This window comes from Dasypus novemcinctus, chromosome 1 (assembly GCF_030445035.2).
Source record: "Dasypus novemcinctus isolate mDasNov1 chromosome 1, mDasNov1.1.hap2, whole genome shotgun sequence".
In the NCBI taxonomy this organism is placed as follows: Eukaryota; Metazoa; Chordata; class Mammalia; order Cingulata; family Dasypodidae; genus Dasypus; species Dasypus novemcinctus.
Genome location: NC_080673.1, coordinates 149,445,464 through 149,464,077, shown reverse-complemented (window position 1 = coordinate 149,464,077; position 18,614 = coordinate 149,445,464). Strand labels below are relative to the sequence as shown.

The 18,614-nt window shown below is 34.3% G+C and overlaps 1 pseudogene; it reads right to left on the bottom strand.

Moving 5' to 3' along the window:
* Positions 1–13,771: 13,771 nt before the first annotated feature.
* LOC101421126 (PRELI domain containing protein 3B pseudogene) lies at positions 13,772–14,289 on the bottom strand (annotated as a pseudogene).
* Between the last annotated feature and the right edge of the window lie 4,325 nt (positions 14,290–18,614).

Genomic DNA, 18,614 nt, shown 5'->3' with positions numbered 1-18,614 from the left:
TGCCCATGACAATTTCTATCCCTCTGGATTCTGTTTCTTTTCAGTTCTCACTGGTGACATAGATCCACTTATATAGTTTTGTGTATTATTTTCTTGAGCTAACATAAAATTCCAGTCATATGATTCTTTATACATAAAAAGTTATTGTAGGAACAACACTTTTCCCTGGCCTGGAGGATCTCCCATTCACTCTTTACTCATTTAATTGACTTTTTGATCACTTGATGCATTGTGGACACTGCCTTAAGACCAAAAAGCTTCCTGAACCTCAATTCAGTGACTCCTGTTAAGGGAATGGCCTCAACCCTAATTGCTTTCGTTGCAGATAAATAGAGGACTAACCATTAGTTTTAGAGTTAGGAGACCTTCACTTGTAGTGACAGTGAGTGGGGGGTGATGTTCTTACTGTGGCTGAGAGTATATACCTCTGCAATCTGAAGCTGTGATTTTGACTGTTTTCTTTCTTTCTTTCTCTTCTTCCTCTTTCCTTCTTCCCTCCCTTCCTCCCACCCTTCCTTCCTTCCTCTCTCCCTCTTTCTTTCTTTCTCCCTCTCTCTATCTCTCAATCTCTCTATCCATGTATCTATCTCACTTCTCTCTTTCCCTCTCTCCATCTCTTTCTCTTTCTCTCAAATACACATACATGTGAATGCAATTATTTGGTCCCATAATACTAGTGTATTGTAGTGTAAAGTTTAAGATCTTACATTCTGGAGTCTGGTTTTGGGTTCTCATTCCAGGTGAACCACTCATTGGCTGTCAGACATGAGCATATTACATACAGTTACGTAGATCAATTATCTTATCTGTAAAATGGGAAAAAATAACAGAACCCATATCATAGAATTGCTATGTGGATTAAAAGAGATAATATGATAAAGGTAATTAGCAGAGTGGTTAAGTCATCATGAACACTAGAAATCAATTATACAATTGATGCTTTACGATGCTTTACAAAATATCTTAATCTCAAATAAAATATAAAATATTAGTAATTATAAATGTATCATGGATTCTAAACAATTGTTACTAAGGATGTTTCCAGAAGCAACATGCTTATAATTAAAGATTGTGTATATATCTGGAACTCAGATCTCACAATCTTCTAGCTACCTTGAATATTAAAGTAACATTTTTCAAAGCCCCCATCTTGGTTTCTAGTCAACAAAGATGGTGTCAAGATGTATCCAGGGTGTTGTGTCCCCATAAAATTTTGAAAAACTTGCAAAAGGTAGCATTGCCATCTTCCTCAAAACTACAGAAAACAATTAAAGGTTTGCAGTAGATGGTGAATGATTAAACAAGAAAACACAGATTTAAAATGGTAGTAGTAGCTTTTGGCCCATTAGCTAACCCTCCCCCAACTCCTTCCTCAGTGCAATGTGGAGCTAACTTGCACTCTTTTTGTGGATCCCTGACCCAGCTTCAGAGGAAGCACAGAAACCCCTATGCAAATACTTCGGTGCCAAAATATCAGTGGCAATCTATTGATGGTAATCTGTATTACTGTACCTGGACACTACTCTCAGGTTCACCCTAGAACTTATTCTGAAGGAAGAAGCATCTTTCAGATATGTAAGAAATCTAAGAAAAAAGTCAAAGTGACCTAAGGCAAAGGATTGCTTTCTTTAAGTTATTCAGTAGAGCAACCAGGAAGAGGAAAAAACTATATTTCATAGGGCATAGAGCAGACATTCAAATTCTTATAAATGGAAGAGTTCCAAAAGATGCAAGCTCAGATTCAGGATGAGAAAGATGGAGAGGACCCTGAACTTCATATTTCATATTTTCCTTAGCATGATCTTCTGGATAGGAGGGCTAAATTGTGAAGGAGAGCACCATATAACACATAATTTGCAAAGACTGAGAAAGGGATTTTTGTGCTTGATCAGTTTTGTAAGCACCTGTCACCCACAGAAATCTCTTGTCGTATAAATAACTAGCTGGACACAAATATAAAGAACAGATAGATCAGGAACTAAAATCACAGAGTTAACATTAAAAATATTAAAATATACAGTGTGCCACAAATGATTACAAGTCAACCAAAGAAAAAGGAGATGATGATCCATCCAAAGAAACAAGGTAAAAATTCAGATACATTCAATGAAGAAGACCAGACTTTGGGCATATCAAACAAAGATATTTTTTAAAAAGATTCTTAATATTCTCAACAATATAAAGGAAAACATAGAGAAAGAGTAAAGAATATCAGGAAGATAATGAATGAGCAATAAAAGAATCTCAATAAAATGATAGAATTTTTTTAGGAGGAACCTGGGAATGGATTCAAGACCTTGTACATGGGAAGCAGATGTTCAACCACTGAGTTACTTCTTCTCCCCAATGAGAGTTTTCTTTCTTTCATTTGTTTGTTTGATTTTTTAGACGGTACCAGAGATCAAACCCGGGACATCGCACTTGAGAAGCAGGTGCTCAACTACTTGAGCTACATCCACCCCCCTGAAATGATAGAAATTTTAAAAAAGAACCAAATAGAAATACTGGAACTGAAGACCACAATAACTGAAATGAAATATTTCCTAGAAAATTTCAGCAGCATATTGGACCTAGCAGGAGAAAGACTAGTGAGTATGAAATGAAGAAAAATGCAATGTTTCTAACTGGGGAGAAGAAAGAAAAAAAATAATGAAAAAAAGTAGAAAGCATAAGACAACTGTGGAGCACCATCAAGCATACAAATATTTACATTATGGGAATCCCAGAAAGAGAAGAAAGAGAGAATGGGACAGAAGGTATATTCAAACACATAATGGCAGAAGAAGGTCTTAAATTTAATGAACGACATGAAAAGATATACTCAAGAATCCCAATGAAACTTAAAAAGGATGAATTTGAGGAACCATATCGAGATATACTGTAGTAAAACTGTTGAATGCCAAGGACAAGGAGAGAGTTCTGAAAGGTGAAAGTGAAAAAGCAATGTGTTATGTATAAGAGAGTCCCAATAAGATTAAGTGATAATTTTATTTCAGACTTCATGGAGGCAAGAAGGTAGTGATATCAAATATTTAAAGTGTTGAAAGAAAATATTCACCAATCAATACTTTTGTATATTTCAAAAATGAGATAGCAATTAAGACATTCCCAGATAAACGAAAACTGAAGGTGTTCATCAACTTTAAACATGCCCTATAAAAAAAAATTCTAAAGAGTATTACTTAGACTGAAAGGAAAGGACACTAGGCAATGGATTAAAATGACATAAGGAAATAAAGACTACTGCTAATGCCAGTAATACTGTATTGTATTTTAGAACCTTTAACAGGTTCTAAAATGTTTATGCATAAAAATTAATGATAAATCTATGGTTTGTGGCATAAAATATGAAAAAGGTATATTTTTTATAATGGACAACAAAAAGATGGGAATATGGAAAGGTATATAAACAGTGTATGTGTATGCTTTTGAATATAAGTTGGTATAAAATCAGACATAATTATTTGTTAGGAAGTTAAATTTAAGCCACATAGTAACCAAAAATATCTGAAAAATACTTGTGAAAAGATATAAGAAGGGATACAATTGGTACAATGTGAAAAATCAAATAAATATGAAAATAAGTTGTTAATAGAAAAATTGAGGGAAAAAAGTAAAAGATTGATAAAGTCCAAATTCTAAAATGGTAGAAGAAAGGGCTGTATTATCAGTAATTACTTTAAATGAAGGCACCAGTGAAAATACATTGACATAATTAATAAAAAATTATCACCAGACTATATGCTGTTTACAAGAGTCTTACTTTAAATTACAAGTCAGATAAAGGTTAAAAGTGAAAGGATTGAAAAAATATACTTTGCAAATAGTAACCACAAGAGAGCTGGAATAGCTATACTAATATCAGATAAGATGACTTAAAGTCAAAAACTCTTATAAGGGACAAGGAAGATCGCTGTATACTAATAAATGGGTCAATTCACATAAAAAGACATAAAAATTATATTTATATACATATATATCCCTAGTGGCAGGGCCTATATAAAGAAAATACTGACAGATTTGAAGGAAAAAATAAATGTTTCTACATTAATGATAGGAAACTTCAATACACCACTATGCAACATCTAATACAATACATCTAGATAGATGATCAAAAAGGAGATAGAAGACTTAACCAATATTATAACCAAATAGAACTGATATATATATACAATTGGTACATATGTGTATATATATATATATAAATCACTTCACTCAACAGCATCAGAACACAAAATCCTCTTTAGTACACATGGATCATTTTGCAGGATAGACGATGTGTCACAAAATAAATTTCAATGAATTTAAAACTCTGGAACCATAAAATGTATCTTCTCTGACCAGAATGGAATGAAGCTAGAAATCAATAACCAAAAGAGAACTGGGCAATTGAAAACTATGTAAACATTAAATAATGTTCTCTTAATCAACCATGGGGCAAAGAAGAAATCACAAGGGAAATTAGGAAATATTGTGATGCAAATGAAAACAAAAGCACAACATATCAAAATTTATGGGCTGCAGCAAAGGCAGTGCTGAAAGGAACATTTATAATTCTAAATGTTATATTAAAAAAGAATGAAGACCTCAAATCAGACAGCTCATCACACAACTGGATGGTACAGATAAAAAAGAGTAATCTATACCCTAAATGAGCAGAAGGAATGAATGCAAAATATTAGTTTAGAGAAAATTGAAATAGAGAATTTAAAAAATTAAAGAGGAGCAATGAAACCAAAAATTAGTTTTAAAAAAGGTCAATAAAATTGACAATCCTTTAGCTAGACTGACAGAAGAAAAGGTAGAAGATGAAAATAATTAAAATCAAGAATGAAAGAGAATTAATGTCAAACTCACAGAAATAAAAAAGGTTTATAAGAAGATGCTATAAACAAATGTACACCAACAAATTGGATAATGTAATTGAAATTGACAAACTCCCAGAAATATACAAACTATCTAAACTGATTCAAAAAGAAATTGAAGAACACAGTAGAAAAATAACGAGTAGAGTTTGAGTCAGTAATCAAAAACCTCTCCAAAATAAAATGGACAGCATTAGATGGCTTCACCTAAGAAATTTACCAAAAATACTGAGAAGAATTAGCACCTCTCCTGCCCAAACAATTCCAAAAAATTGAATAGGCAGGAAAAATCCTTAATTATTTTTTATGAGACCATTATTATCCTATTACCAAAACCAGATAAAAATACCCTATGAAAAGAAAATTGAAGTCCTACCTTCCTCACAAATATTGATGCAAAGTCCTTAACAAAAAAAATTTACAAACTGAATCCAAAAGCATATCAAAAGAGTTATTATACCATGATGAAGTGTGATTTATCCCAAGGATGCAAGAGTGGTTCAACATAAGAAAATCAGAATGTAATAGAACATATTAATAAAATGAAGGGGGAAAAACACACTAGCATTATCATTACAATTAATGCAGGAGAGGCATTTGACAAAAGCACCTAGACATCTAGACTAGAAGGAAACTTCCTCCAAATGACAAGGAGCATATATGAAAAACCCACAGTAATAACCCTCCCAATAGTAAAAGACTGAAAACTTACCCTCTAAGATCAGGAAAAAGATAAGGATGCTCATTGTCACTACTGTGATTCGTTAGATGAGAAAAGAAATAAATTGGTATCAAATTGCAAAGGAAAAAGAAAAACTTTCCGTATCAGTAGATTTCTTGATCTCATATACAGAAAATCTGGAAAGCTCCACAACACAGCTACTAAAGTCAATGAAAGAACTTAGCAAAGTGGTGAGGTACAAGATCAACAGACAAACGTCAGTAGTATTTCTACACACTAGCAATGAACAATCAGAGGAAGAAATCAAAAATATTCCATTTACATTAGCAGCTAAAAGAATGAATAATCTAGGATTAAATTTAACCAAGGATAAAGAGACATGCACAGAAATCAACAAAACATTGCTTAAAGAAGTCAAATAAGACCTAAATAAATGGACATTCCATATTTATGAAATGAAAGAATAATATTGTTAAGAGTTTCAATTCTTTCAATTCTACCCAAAGTGATGTACAGATTCAATGCAATCCCAGTAAAAAATCCAATAAGATTATTTACAAAAATGGAAAAAATGGAAAATCTAATCATTGAATTTTTGTTTGTTTATTTTATGTTATATAATGGGAGCCAGGGATTGAACCTGGGATCTTGTATGTATGAAGCTAGCACTCAACCACTGATCCACATTGGCTTCCCTGAGTTGGTTTTTTCATTTGTTTGTCTTTTATTTCTTTTCATTTCTTTCAGGAGGCACTGGGAACCAAACCCAGGACCTCCCACATGGGAGGCAGGCTGTCAACCACTTGAGCCACATCTGCTCCCAATCATCAACTTTTTTTCCCCCATAAATCATCTCATTTTAATTCCCGAATATGCTATATAGATATTTGGAAAATCTATTTTATTTTATTTTTTGTCATTTCCTACTTTATTTTTAAAAAATTTTTATTTATTTTTAATTGTCTTCTTTTTAAAAGATACATAGATCACAAAAAATTTTACATTAAAAATATTAGAGGTTCCCATATACCCCATGATAGGGGGAAGGTAAAGCATTTACATGCTGAGTTTGACTTAGAGAGTGGCTACATTTGAGCAGCATGGAAGCTCTCAGGAGGTAACTCTTAGGCACCCTGCAGCTCTAGGCCTAGTTGAAATTTCAGGCACACAGGCTCATAAGCATAGTCATCAGTATCAAGGGCTCATCATTGGACCATCCTTCTTCACTGGTCTTTGCCCTTGCACTTGGGGGATTATTGCTGTTTCATTGAGGAATGTGACAGGGCTCCCCTAGCTAGGAACTCAGCACCCCCTCAGTTGTTGTTTGGGTATTATAACTATGACAATACCCAATGAATATCCAAACATTTTAATATACCCTATATACATGCTCTGGAGAACTACCTCCCAACCATGTGTCCCTGATCAATAACACCCCACACCAGTGTTCCTTCCCTGCCCTAGTTGAACTGAACCCCTCTGTGGTCCAAAACTTCTTCAAAAATGAAGCCTAATATATTGTCCAATTCAAATAGTAGGAAAATGAAATAGTAATGATAGTTTAAAGATTAGAAATTGAATACACACTAATTTAGAAAAACTAAAATAAAGTAAAAAATAAATTGAGGTATTAAAAACCAATTACCAACATTTTATGTAGGGGTAAGGGACCTCAAATATCCAAAGCCATCTTGAAAAAGTAGGATGAAGTTGAAGGATTCACACTTCCAGATTTTAAAATATTATAAAGCTACTGTAATCAAAAAAGCATGATATTGGCATAGGAGAAGACATATAGACTAATGGCATTCAATTGAGAATTCCGAAATAAGCCCTCATATCTATGTCCAACTGATTTTTGACAACAGTGACAAATATAATCTATTGGGAAAGAATAGTCTCTTCCCTAAATGATGTTGGGAAACTGGATATCCATATGCAGAAGAATGAAGGTGGACCCCTACCTCAAACCAAATATGAAAATTAACTAAAAATATATTAATTGCCTAAATATAAGAACCAAAAGTATAAAACCCCTAGAAAAAAACAGGGCAAAGCATCTTCTGTACTTTTCATTAGGCAATGAATTTTTCAACTTTAAAAAACATAAGAAACAAATGAAAAATTTTGTGCATCAAAGAACTTCATTATGAAAGTAAAAAGATAACTTACAAGATGGAAATTATTTAGAATCCACATATCCAATATGGTTTAACTATCCGGATTATGTGAAGCAGTCCTACAAGTCAACAACACAAAGACAAAAAGCCCATTAAAATATGGACAGAAGACTTGAATAGACATTTCTCCAAAGCAGGGGTTCTTAACCTTTTTTGTTCTACGGACTTCTTAGCCAGTCAGGTGAAAACCATGAACCCTTTACTAAGACCACACTATACTGTGTATTAATTAATAAATATATCACACCCATACCAAAGTAGTCCCACAAGAATAGTGTTTTCTGAATTTCAATTCAAGCTCACGGACCCCTTGTTAAGACCCCCTGCTACAAAGCAGTGGCCAAAAAGTACTTGAAAAGATGTTAACATCATTAGACATTAGGAAATGCAAATCAAAACTTCAGATAACATTTTTTACCTACTAGAATGACTATTATTAATAAAAAAAGAGAAAATAATGTTGGAGATTTGGGGCAAGAGAAGCCCTCTTTCATTGTTGGTGGGAATGTAAAATGGTACAGCCACTGTAGAAAATATAACTATAGAATTATCATTTGACCTGTCGTTCCCACTTCTAGATATATATTCCAAAGAACTGAAAGCAGGGACTCAAACAGATATTTCAACAACAATGTTCATAGTGGAATTATTCACAATTGCCAAAATATGGATGCAACAAAGTGTCCATTAGCACATGAACGGATGAACAAACCGTGGTATTTATATAACATGGAATATTATTCAGCCATGAAAATGAATGTAGTTGTGATATTATGTGTGACAATTTGAATGAACCTTGAAGGCATCATGATGATTGAAATAAGTTAGACACCAAATGACAATTTCTATATGATCTCAATGACACAAAATAGAGTTAGTAAATTCAAAGAGTTAGAAATTAGAATACAAGTCTCAGGGCTCAACATGGGGTTAGAAAATGGGAAGTTCATGCTTACATGTCATAGAGTTTTTATCTGGGGTGATGGAAAAGTTCTGGTAATGGATGGTTTTGATGGTAGCACAACTTTATGAATATAATTAACATCATCGTATTATATATTTGGATGTTGTTACAAGAGGAAATTTTAGCTTGTCTATATGTAGCAGAGTAAAAACTCAAAAAAAAACAACAACATGTAATTGTATAATACAGTGAACCTTAATGTAAACTGTGGGTTACAGTTAATAGTACAATTATAATAATATTTTTCATCAATTGTAACTGAAATACCAAACAAATACAAGAAAACTGTGTGTCTGTAAGAGGGATATACCAGAGCTCTGTATTTTCTCCATGATTTTTCTTTAAGGCTACAACTTCTCCAATAATGATAAAAATAAAAAGTAAAAGCTCTTATCCCCAAAAAACCTCCAAATATGAAGGCTCCAAGAATTTTATATTTTCCAAAGGTTCTTTCTTAATAAATTCTGAGACTTCATAAGAAAAGGTGATGGTTACTTCTCATTCGCACCAAACTGTGTTTCTCTCAAAAATTTACTTTGACTTCCTATGAATCATTTCTGTTCATCCTTTCATAAATTTCTGCAAGCTGCTACTGCTCTCTCATACCACTACCAGACCTCCAAGTGTGGGCACTGAGCATTCTCTTAACTTTTCAAAGCAGGTCTAAGACAAGGCTTTATTGAAGTCAACTAAAATCTTGGGTTTAAGGGATAAAATTTATAGCTGAAAAATTAATTGCTCTTAGGGTGTGCAGGTCATGCCTCTTCAATGTGCCCCTTTTACTGGCTAACTCTGTCTTTAGAAACCATGTTTTTGTCATGGTGTAAGAGTCAGCCAATCTGTTGACCAAAAAGAGCTCACATCAACCATGTCCTGGTCCTATAAAGAAGAAAAGCCTTTGCTTTACTCTGCTTTAAAGCCAGAGTGCTTTGCTGATCCTGGGTGATTGACAAGGAAAACACTAGTCTGAAACACTGGCATGCAGTAGAATTGTAACTTTAATACTTCCTACAAAAAGAATAGGTTTATACTTGCCATTTGCTGATTTTCTCCAGACAATTTTAAAGGCAAAGTTGTATCCATATCTCCAGAGATGGAAGCTACTAGTTACTTTTAAATCAAATTCTTTTATATATATATATATGTTTAAATATCACATTAAAATTATCCTCACTGAACTCCACAATTTTAAATCTAAATATCCTATATCATTATTTTTAACTTCTAGTTAGTAGACCTCCAATTGTAAAACATGGCCACAATTTAAATATAATTTTCTTTTGAGATTCTTCCCCTCCCCAAAATTAACCTCTCAAGTGGTGTTTCTCTGACCAAAACCTCTTATCTTTCCATCTCCTACATCCTCTCACTTCTACTGAATCTCCATTTTTTAAATCACCACCTTAATCTTTCCAAATTCTCTTAGCCAATCATATCATTTCTTCATTTCAGACTACTGTTTTAATGCTTTGAATCTAATACCTTTCTTCACCTCTCGACTGAAAATATTCTCTTGAATATCTGTAAGTATTTATCAACAGGCTTCTTTCAGTTCTAATACACTGAGCTGCATTATTTGATTTAGTTATTCTGATTGAATATGATCATTTTCTTCATTAACAAGGAGACTTTGATCATATCATTTAACCGATCTGTGCTCATTTATTCATCTATTGGAACACTGAAGAAACAAGTGAATTTTTTTAGGATTAAATAAAATAAATGTGCCTGGATAGGATTTTTAAAAATAATGCTTCCATAATTTGTTAAGCTGCCTTTTGTCTTTTATTTTTTGAGGTTGAAATAAAGTTTGATATATATATGTATATTTAAAACTGATACTTAATATTCATACCACACCAGCCATAGAAAAACCATGCTATTTCCTACTGCTAAACTGTAAGTTTCAATTACCCCTATTTCCCATCTCCTTGTCCTCTACTCTATTTGCACAAGGATCCAAGGCTGGCTTGCTTGTAGCTACCTATTGCCAGTATCAACCTCAGTAGGTCAAAAGATAAAGTAACATGGTACCCAGATCATAAAAGGCCAGAGTCATCCACCAAAAGACTGTAAAATAGAAACTAACCATGCTTTACAAGCCAAGATAAAGGCAATTCTAGTCACCTTAGTCTCCTATAATATACTTCCTTAACCCAAACTTAAATCTCCCCTCTTTATTCCAAATTGCTTTTCTGTACTGTCTGAGACTACCTTTCTCTTTCTCAATTTCTCTCTCTCAATTTCCCCTCTCTCTCCCCTCCCTCAAACCCTGTCTCTCCACCCCCACCCCATCTCTCTCACACACATTCTTTGCCACAGGATAAAGATGTAGGTATGTAATGATAAATACTACTGAGGACTAAAGGACCAAGTTCTCTGTAGTAATGTATATCATAAGCATGATTTATTTTATGTGAAGGGGAGACTTTCACATTCAAATGAGACACTTCTTCTATTCCTCACCACAATCTTCTGCACAAAGCTTTATGGAGAAGTACACTGAACAGAATTTTAGTGTCTTAGAAGTTTACATTCTCATTCTTTTTAAAGCAGTAAGCTCTGATTTAACTCCTATCATTTTAATTGTGCTTTTGAATTGGGAAGATGAGCACAGAATGATTTTATTTGCTCTTTTCCCCACAAGGGCTATAATGTACAATCTAGAGTTTCTCTTGCATTGATTTAAGCACCAAGACATGCTAGCAGGTGAGAAAACTGACATAACTCTAAGCTTGAACTCTTTCTGTCTGTGGTAGAGTAACTGAAATGGTTCTGTTTGAAAGATGCTGGTACTCATTCTTTTTATGTGCTAAATGGGTTGTTTCTCATAGATCTTTCTAACAATGGTGCTCTAAGCTCCACAGTCTGCTGTGTATTACTGTCACATTACAAGTCATAATTGGCCTTATAGCAAATTGTAATTCCATCAGACTATTTCTCTTTGGTTCATAATGGCTAATTGTTAACTTTTTGCTATGTTATTTTTCCAATTCATGAAGAGGGAAAATGATAGTTTCTGCCCACTTGATATATATATTTGTTGATCAAATAAAGAAGGTTCCAGTTTAAGGAAAAAACAAAACAAAACAGCCACCCCCCCACCCCCCACCCACCCAAACAGATGCTGCCACACCATGTGGTTTTAGATTTTATTTTTACTAACCAAAGTTGGCCCACAGTCTCAACTTTGCTTTAGTGTTTCTCTGGACTAGATGACTTCTGCTGTAGCAATTTTCCTGTATGTGTCTGCCAGTCAACAGATACCTAAGAGGAAGATGCCACATATCATGCCTTTGAGCTCTTCTGGGCTCCAGGAACTTACCTCCAACAGTCAATTTTCTAATAAGCCTCTTACAGGTGTGAATTTCGGAAAGGAAAAATGAATGTGTTTCTATTTTATTTCACCCTCCTAGTTAGTGTCCTGTGTCTCACTGTGAAAGCCACACTGAAGTAAAAGGACTCCGAAAACTCATAATTGACCACCTCTCTTTTCTAAAGAATCATTTATAATTACTTACCATTACCATTTGAGTAAAATCTGAATTAACAGAGTTACTGTTGATTTATTTTTATTTTAATATAAGAATTTTAGTATGCTTCCAAAATACAAAACTATAAAAATTCATTATTCAGAGGAGTATCACCTCTCTCTGATTGTTTTCCTGTCATTTTCCTCCCACAGTTCTATATGTCATCAATTTCATTATTTTCTGGTTTATATTCCCTGTGTTTCTTTTTTTAAAGGAAAGGGGATGAATGCATTTCCTTAATTCTCCTTCTTTCTTACATAATCAGTAGCATACTATATGTAAACATTTAACTTTGTTCTTTTCACTTAATATTTCCTGTAACTAAATCCTTATGCAATGTCTAATATTTTTCTATTCTTAAATATTTCATGGACAGACATCCAAATACAAGAGAACCCTCTTCAGTTGTCTAATGAAATTCAGTTTCCTTAATGAGTTATGTTGGTGGTGATAGGGAGAGGGTTTGTTTGATTTAACTTCTATATATTATTATTTTTCCTTTTCCTGTTTCCCTTTCCTTTACCTCCACATCTTCTTATATTTATCTCATTCTCCTCTCCTTAATTAGAGGCCCAAAGCTATGGTTCTCAAAGTTTGAAACTTTTTTTTTTACTTCAAAAAATAATTACATTCAAATAACCTGACATATCATGCTTTAGCAATTACAGAACCATGATTTTGACACATGGCAATTTATGAGTTAAGCAAATGTGAAATGCTAAAAGATGTGACCAGCTGTTCTTCTGTTTTAAGTTTAGAGTGCTGCAAAATTCAGGTAATGACATTTTTTCAGTTGACGTAAACAGCCCATGGTACAGCATACTAAATCATTAAAGAGTTCTAGAAGTACAAATCCAAAGAAGGTAATACCTTACTAAGTTACAAAACCTTGGCAAATTAATACAGTACTCTTTAATACAATAAAATCATATTTTTGTTGGTGTTATATGTTACTTTATATTGATAATTTGCACTCCAAAAGTATTACCTAAGTATATCAACTTTAAACACTGTGGTTTTTAGTAGTAATTTAAAGCATGGCAAGTTTGTAAACACAAATTAACATGCTTTTAAAAAGTTACAATTTTCTATTTTTAAAGAGAGTCCCTTCATATAAGCTGTTGAAGTTTAATGCAGTAGGGCAATTGTGTGTGCATATAAATTAAGGTGGCTCTGCTTGTTTCTGGGGTTGGTCCAAAGTCAGGTAGAGTCCCAATGTGTGAAAAGCTTTAACATTCCACCCTAACTCCTTATTCAATATGCTAATACCAATTGCAAAGTACTTTTTCAAAAATTGTAAAATTTAAAAATATATACTGGAACCCTTAAAATGAGATGGTCATTTCAAATAACACAAATTTCAGACGGTCTCTTAATTAGAGGCCCTGCATCTCCTTGTCTTCATGAAAAGTCACGTATACTTTCTTCAGCTTATTACAAAAAAGTCTACCTAAAATATAGTTGTATTTTAAAAAGTAATAATACATAAATATATTGCCAGCTTGGAAAGACCTGGGGGATCCAATATTGTACACCAATTTTCATTATCATTCCTCTACAAATACTGCTGCATTCATTGGTGTCCTTATGCTTCCTCTTGCCGAAGCTGCCAATTTTTCAATCTCAGCATTTAATTTATGTATGACACATTCCATTGCCTGCCGGCCTTTAGTAGCATTTGAAGAAATTGTACTTGCCATCAGTCCTTCCAGGTAACTACTGAGGCTGACTCCTTTCACAGTGATTATGGCTACTTGAGTCAAAACAGTTTTTTCTGGGTCTTGAGAATATGGTTTGTATATAAGTCTCTCATCTACTGAAACCATATTTGTAAATGAAATATTAGTCGATTTAAGTTCCATTGTTCTCTCTCCCGGATCCACTACTGAATGTTTTTGCATATTTGTTTTGTTTTTTGCCACACTGATAAGAGATTTCACAATGGAAGGCAGTCCCCACTCTGCTGAGAGGTCTATGACCGCAAATTTCCAGAGGGATCTACGTGTCCGTCTAATGCATCAACTCTAACCACACTTGGGTTCATAGGGCTTGGGTATTTCTACATTGCAAACTGGAGGAAAGGTGATCTGTTTTTAAAATCTGCAGAGAACTTAGCAAGATTGACTCTTGATGTTATATGGAAGGCAGAATTTGAAAATTACAAACTTGCACATTTAGCCAAGGAGATTTCCAAACTAAATGTGGAAAATGCAGGCTGGTTCCTCCTTGCCACTGTAGTAAGAGGGTTGAGACTGTACCCTAGAGAATGGGTAAAGTGTAGCCATCAACCCAATGTTCTTGGAGGGTAGGTCTGAAGCAAGGTCACCAGGCGGATGCTTGATGAGGGTTGAACCAAGAAAATGGCCATTGGACAAGCCTGTGGAAAGGGTGGAGCCCCCTGAATTGCCAAGGAGGAGAAGAAACCATCATCTTAAGAATGACTCTCAGACTTTAAAATCTAATGGAGTATGCCTTGCAGGTTTTCAGAACAACTGGGGACCAGTGATGCAAGTTTCCCACCCTAATTCTCCTTAAGGTAATGCAAATATTTATCCTATGTCTGTTGCTTTGTATATTGGAAACAGATAAATTGTTTGGTAAGTTTCACAGGTCTAAGGCCAGACAGGACTTTGCCCCCAAAACAAACTGTATTTCCGTAAACTAATTGTGATATAATTTTGTACTTGTATTGCTAACTGAAAGTGCTTATGGTTTTTTGAATATTTGAATGTCTTTCTTGAATTCAGGGGGTGGAGTGTGTCAATTTGAGATTATTTATGAATCCCAAAAAGAGAGATTATATTTGTGAAATGGATGTGATACATTTTCATTGTATTAGATTCAACTGAGATGTCTTTGATTAAATTATGTTAAGATCAGTAGGTTGTAACTCTGTTTAAGTCTCCACCCCTTTGGTGGGCTATATAAATTGACACTCAAGAAGATACACAGAAGGAGGCACAGGCAGAAAGAGAGCATCATAGATAAGGTAGAAGAGAGAACTTTGATCCTGCAGCCTCAGGAAAAGAGATGAACAATGTGACTGATAGTTTGCAGCTGAAGAGAACAGAGCAGCTGAGCGAAGGAAGCCTGTAAAGAAACATACCCTATGCCAGGCTATAGCTGCGATCAGAAGAAGCAGGTCCCACCGAGCCTTAAGAGAAAGAAGGAAGGAGAGATCAGACCCACCATCTTACTTCAACACATGCCAGCTGAGAAAGTACCTCTTATGGTGCCTTGAGTTGAACTCTTTACTTGTAACTGTAAGTTTTCACCCCAAATAAATACCCTTTATAAATACCAACAGACTTCAGAAACTTTTCATCAGCACCTCTTTAGCTGACTAGTGCAGCCTGTGACAGGTTTCTCTGTTATGACATTATTTTTTGTTATCAATATCAATTCAAGTTTTATTTAATATTGACTTCCTGGAAGTAGTCATTGAAATACTTCAGTTTAGAAAATGCTTTTATAAATGTCCTATAGCCATAACCACATAGACTAGTTACTTCTCCTTTAAATAAGCTTATTAAATTACAGCCAACAACCAATGAAATTTCCTTTTATCCATTTAAACCTTGTCTTATGTCCCTTATTCTGTTCTGTGAACACTTGTCATTTTACTTATTTTCTTCTTTAGCTTAATTTCATTAAGCAGAAACTTAGAGTTTTTATCATTTTAAAGATTTAGTAAGGAAAATGCTGATTTGTTTTATTAGTATCCTATAAAACTATATATTCCACCCAAACCAAATAAAATTTGAAAGTTATGGTTTGTACAAGAATTTTTTTTCCTTCCCCCACAGAAGGCTAAAACCACTTTTCTTTTTAATATTCTAAAATAGTGACTCACCTTAAAACAAACTCTCAGATTCTGGAATATATTAGAATAATATATCGTTTAATCATAATTTAGAAAAACTTTCCATAGTTTTCAAGGACTTTATTTACTTACTGAAAATTGGCAATTGGATTATTGATTACTCTCATTCCAAGACTATTAAAAGGCTTAAATTGGGGAATTGCAGGACAAACTATGCAACCAAGTTTTATTCTGTAACATTTCCTCTGTCATTATTGTTCTTAATTTCCCCACCTAGTAGACAGTGCTTTAATTTAAGCTAAACTTACATTTCATTATCTTATCACACCTAGCCCTTCCCCCACAGCTGTATCAAAGTGAAGGACCTGGAGGCAGGTCAAGGAGCTTAGGATAAACTTTTTCTTCCAATAGTTTCTATATTCAGATTTCTATATGACCTTTCCATCCTATTTAGCTCCTCTAGTTTAGGATCCAGGGGTATTAATTTACATGTATAAGTACTTATTTAATTTTTAACAATTTGAATTGAGTTTTTCATTTTTTTGAGGTACTAGGGATTGAACCCAGGACCTTGTACATGGAAAGCAGGTGCTCAAACACTGAGCAACATTCACTCCTCAGTGAAAGTTGGTTTCATCATTTGTTTGTTTTGTTTGTTTTTTTTTGAAGATACTGGAGAATGAACCTGGGATCTCGTACATGGTGCTCAACCACTTGAGCTACATCTGCTGTGTAGAGCTCTTTTAGAATTTTCATTTACTAATTTGATATTACCATCCAGAGGTATGAAAATATACTCTGAAAAAGAGACAGACACAAATAGAGAGTTAGACACACAAACAAAAACACAGAGTACAGTAGAGCATTGTAGGAAGATGACATTGAACTAACAGGAAGAGCTGGATTCTCTCACAAAAACAATGGCAAAAAAGCCAAAAGCTGTCCAAGGGACCTTCTTTGGGGGTCAGCAGACCAGGACAGTGCTATACAACTCCCAGAAGGGTGAGTAGCAGAGGGACAGTAACAACAAGTGTCAATTACCAAGCCCCTGTGGTGGCCAGGAAAGGTTCTCTTCCCCTACCCTGAAGATATTAAGCTGAGGTAAAACCTCTCGCACACTGAAGCTACTGACAGTGGAACAGAAATCTCCCTGTCAGTTATTTCAAGGGAAAAGGGAGGGGAGTTGACTCTGTTCTGAATATTAACACAGAAACACAGGAACACTGAGACTGAAACACCTCCATGGAAAGGTTCACTGATGAAAGCCATCTGCTGGCAGATCTGGAAATTGCATGGACAAAATCTGTTCTCAGTTCTCTCTGTATCTTAACCTCTAGGAGAAAATCTATATACCACTAGGGAGTCCTGGTCTGATTTTGATAACTTAACACAGGCAATTTTAAAGACATAGAATAAGTTGAACCAAATATTAAAGAGAAGCTGAGAAAAAAAAATTGGAAAGAGAGAGAAATTGGTCATCACAGTAGATTCGCCAATTCAAATGTCTAGACATCAGCAAAAAATTACAAGTTATACTAGGAAAAAAGAAGAGATGATGCAGTCAAAGGAACTAACTGAATATCCTGAAGAAGTATAGAATTTAAGATAATTAATCTGTGATAATCACACAACTCTCCTAAATCACTTCACAGAATTAAAGAAATAATGGATATTTAGAAGACACTCAGTGAGCATAAAGATAATTTGAAAGCCTGCAAAGAAAATTAACAGAACTTATGGGAATGAAAGACACAATGGGTGAGATTAAAACTACATTAGAGGCATATGAGAGCTGATTTGAGTGGTTTGAAGACAGAATTAGTGATTTCAAAGACAGATCATCTGAACTGGAAAAGACTGGAAAGAAGTAGGAGAAGAGAATGTAAAAAAATTTAACAGAGTCTCAAAGAAATTGTATGACAATGCAAAATGCACAAATATTCATGTTACTGGTGTCCCAGAAGGAGAAGAGAATGGAAAAGTGGTAGAAATAAGTAGTGAAAAAATAATGACCCAAAACTCCCCAGCCCTGATGAAGGACAGAAATATCAATATCCAACAAGGACAATGCTCCCCAAGCAGAATAATCTGAATGGACCTACCTCAAGACACATATGATACAGAATGACAAATATCAGAGATAAAGAGAGGATTCTGAAAGCAGCAAGAGGAAAGCAAAGCATCACATAAAAGGAAAATTCAATAAGATTAAGTTCCAACTTCTCATCAGAAGTCATGGAGGAGAGAAAAAGTGGTATGAAGTATTTAAGGTACTGAAAGAGAAAAACTGCCAGCCAAGAATTCTGTATCTGGCAAACTGTCCTTCAAAAATGACAGTGAGTTCAAAGTCTTCACAGACAAACAAAGACTGATAGAATATGTTACCAAAGACCAGAATTACAAGAGATACTAAAGGGAGTGCTGCAAACTAAAAGTAAAAGACAATGGCAAGAAATTTGGAAAAGAGTAGAGAAATGAAGATTATTAGGAAAGGTAAACTGAAGGATAAGAAAACCAATAATAGACTGATATGACAACAGAGAACTGAAAGACAAAATGGATGAAGT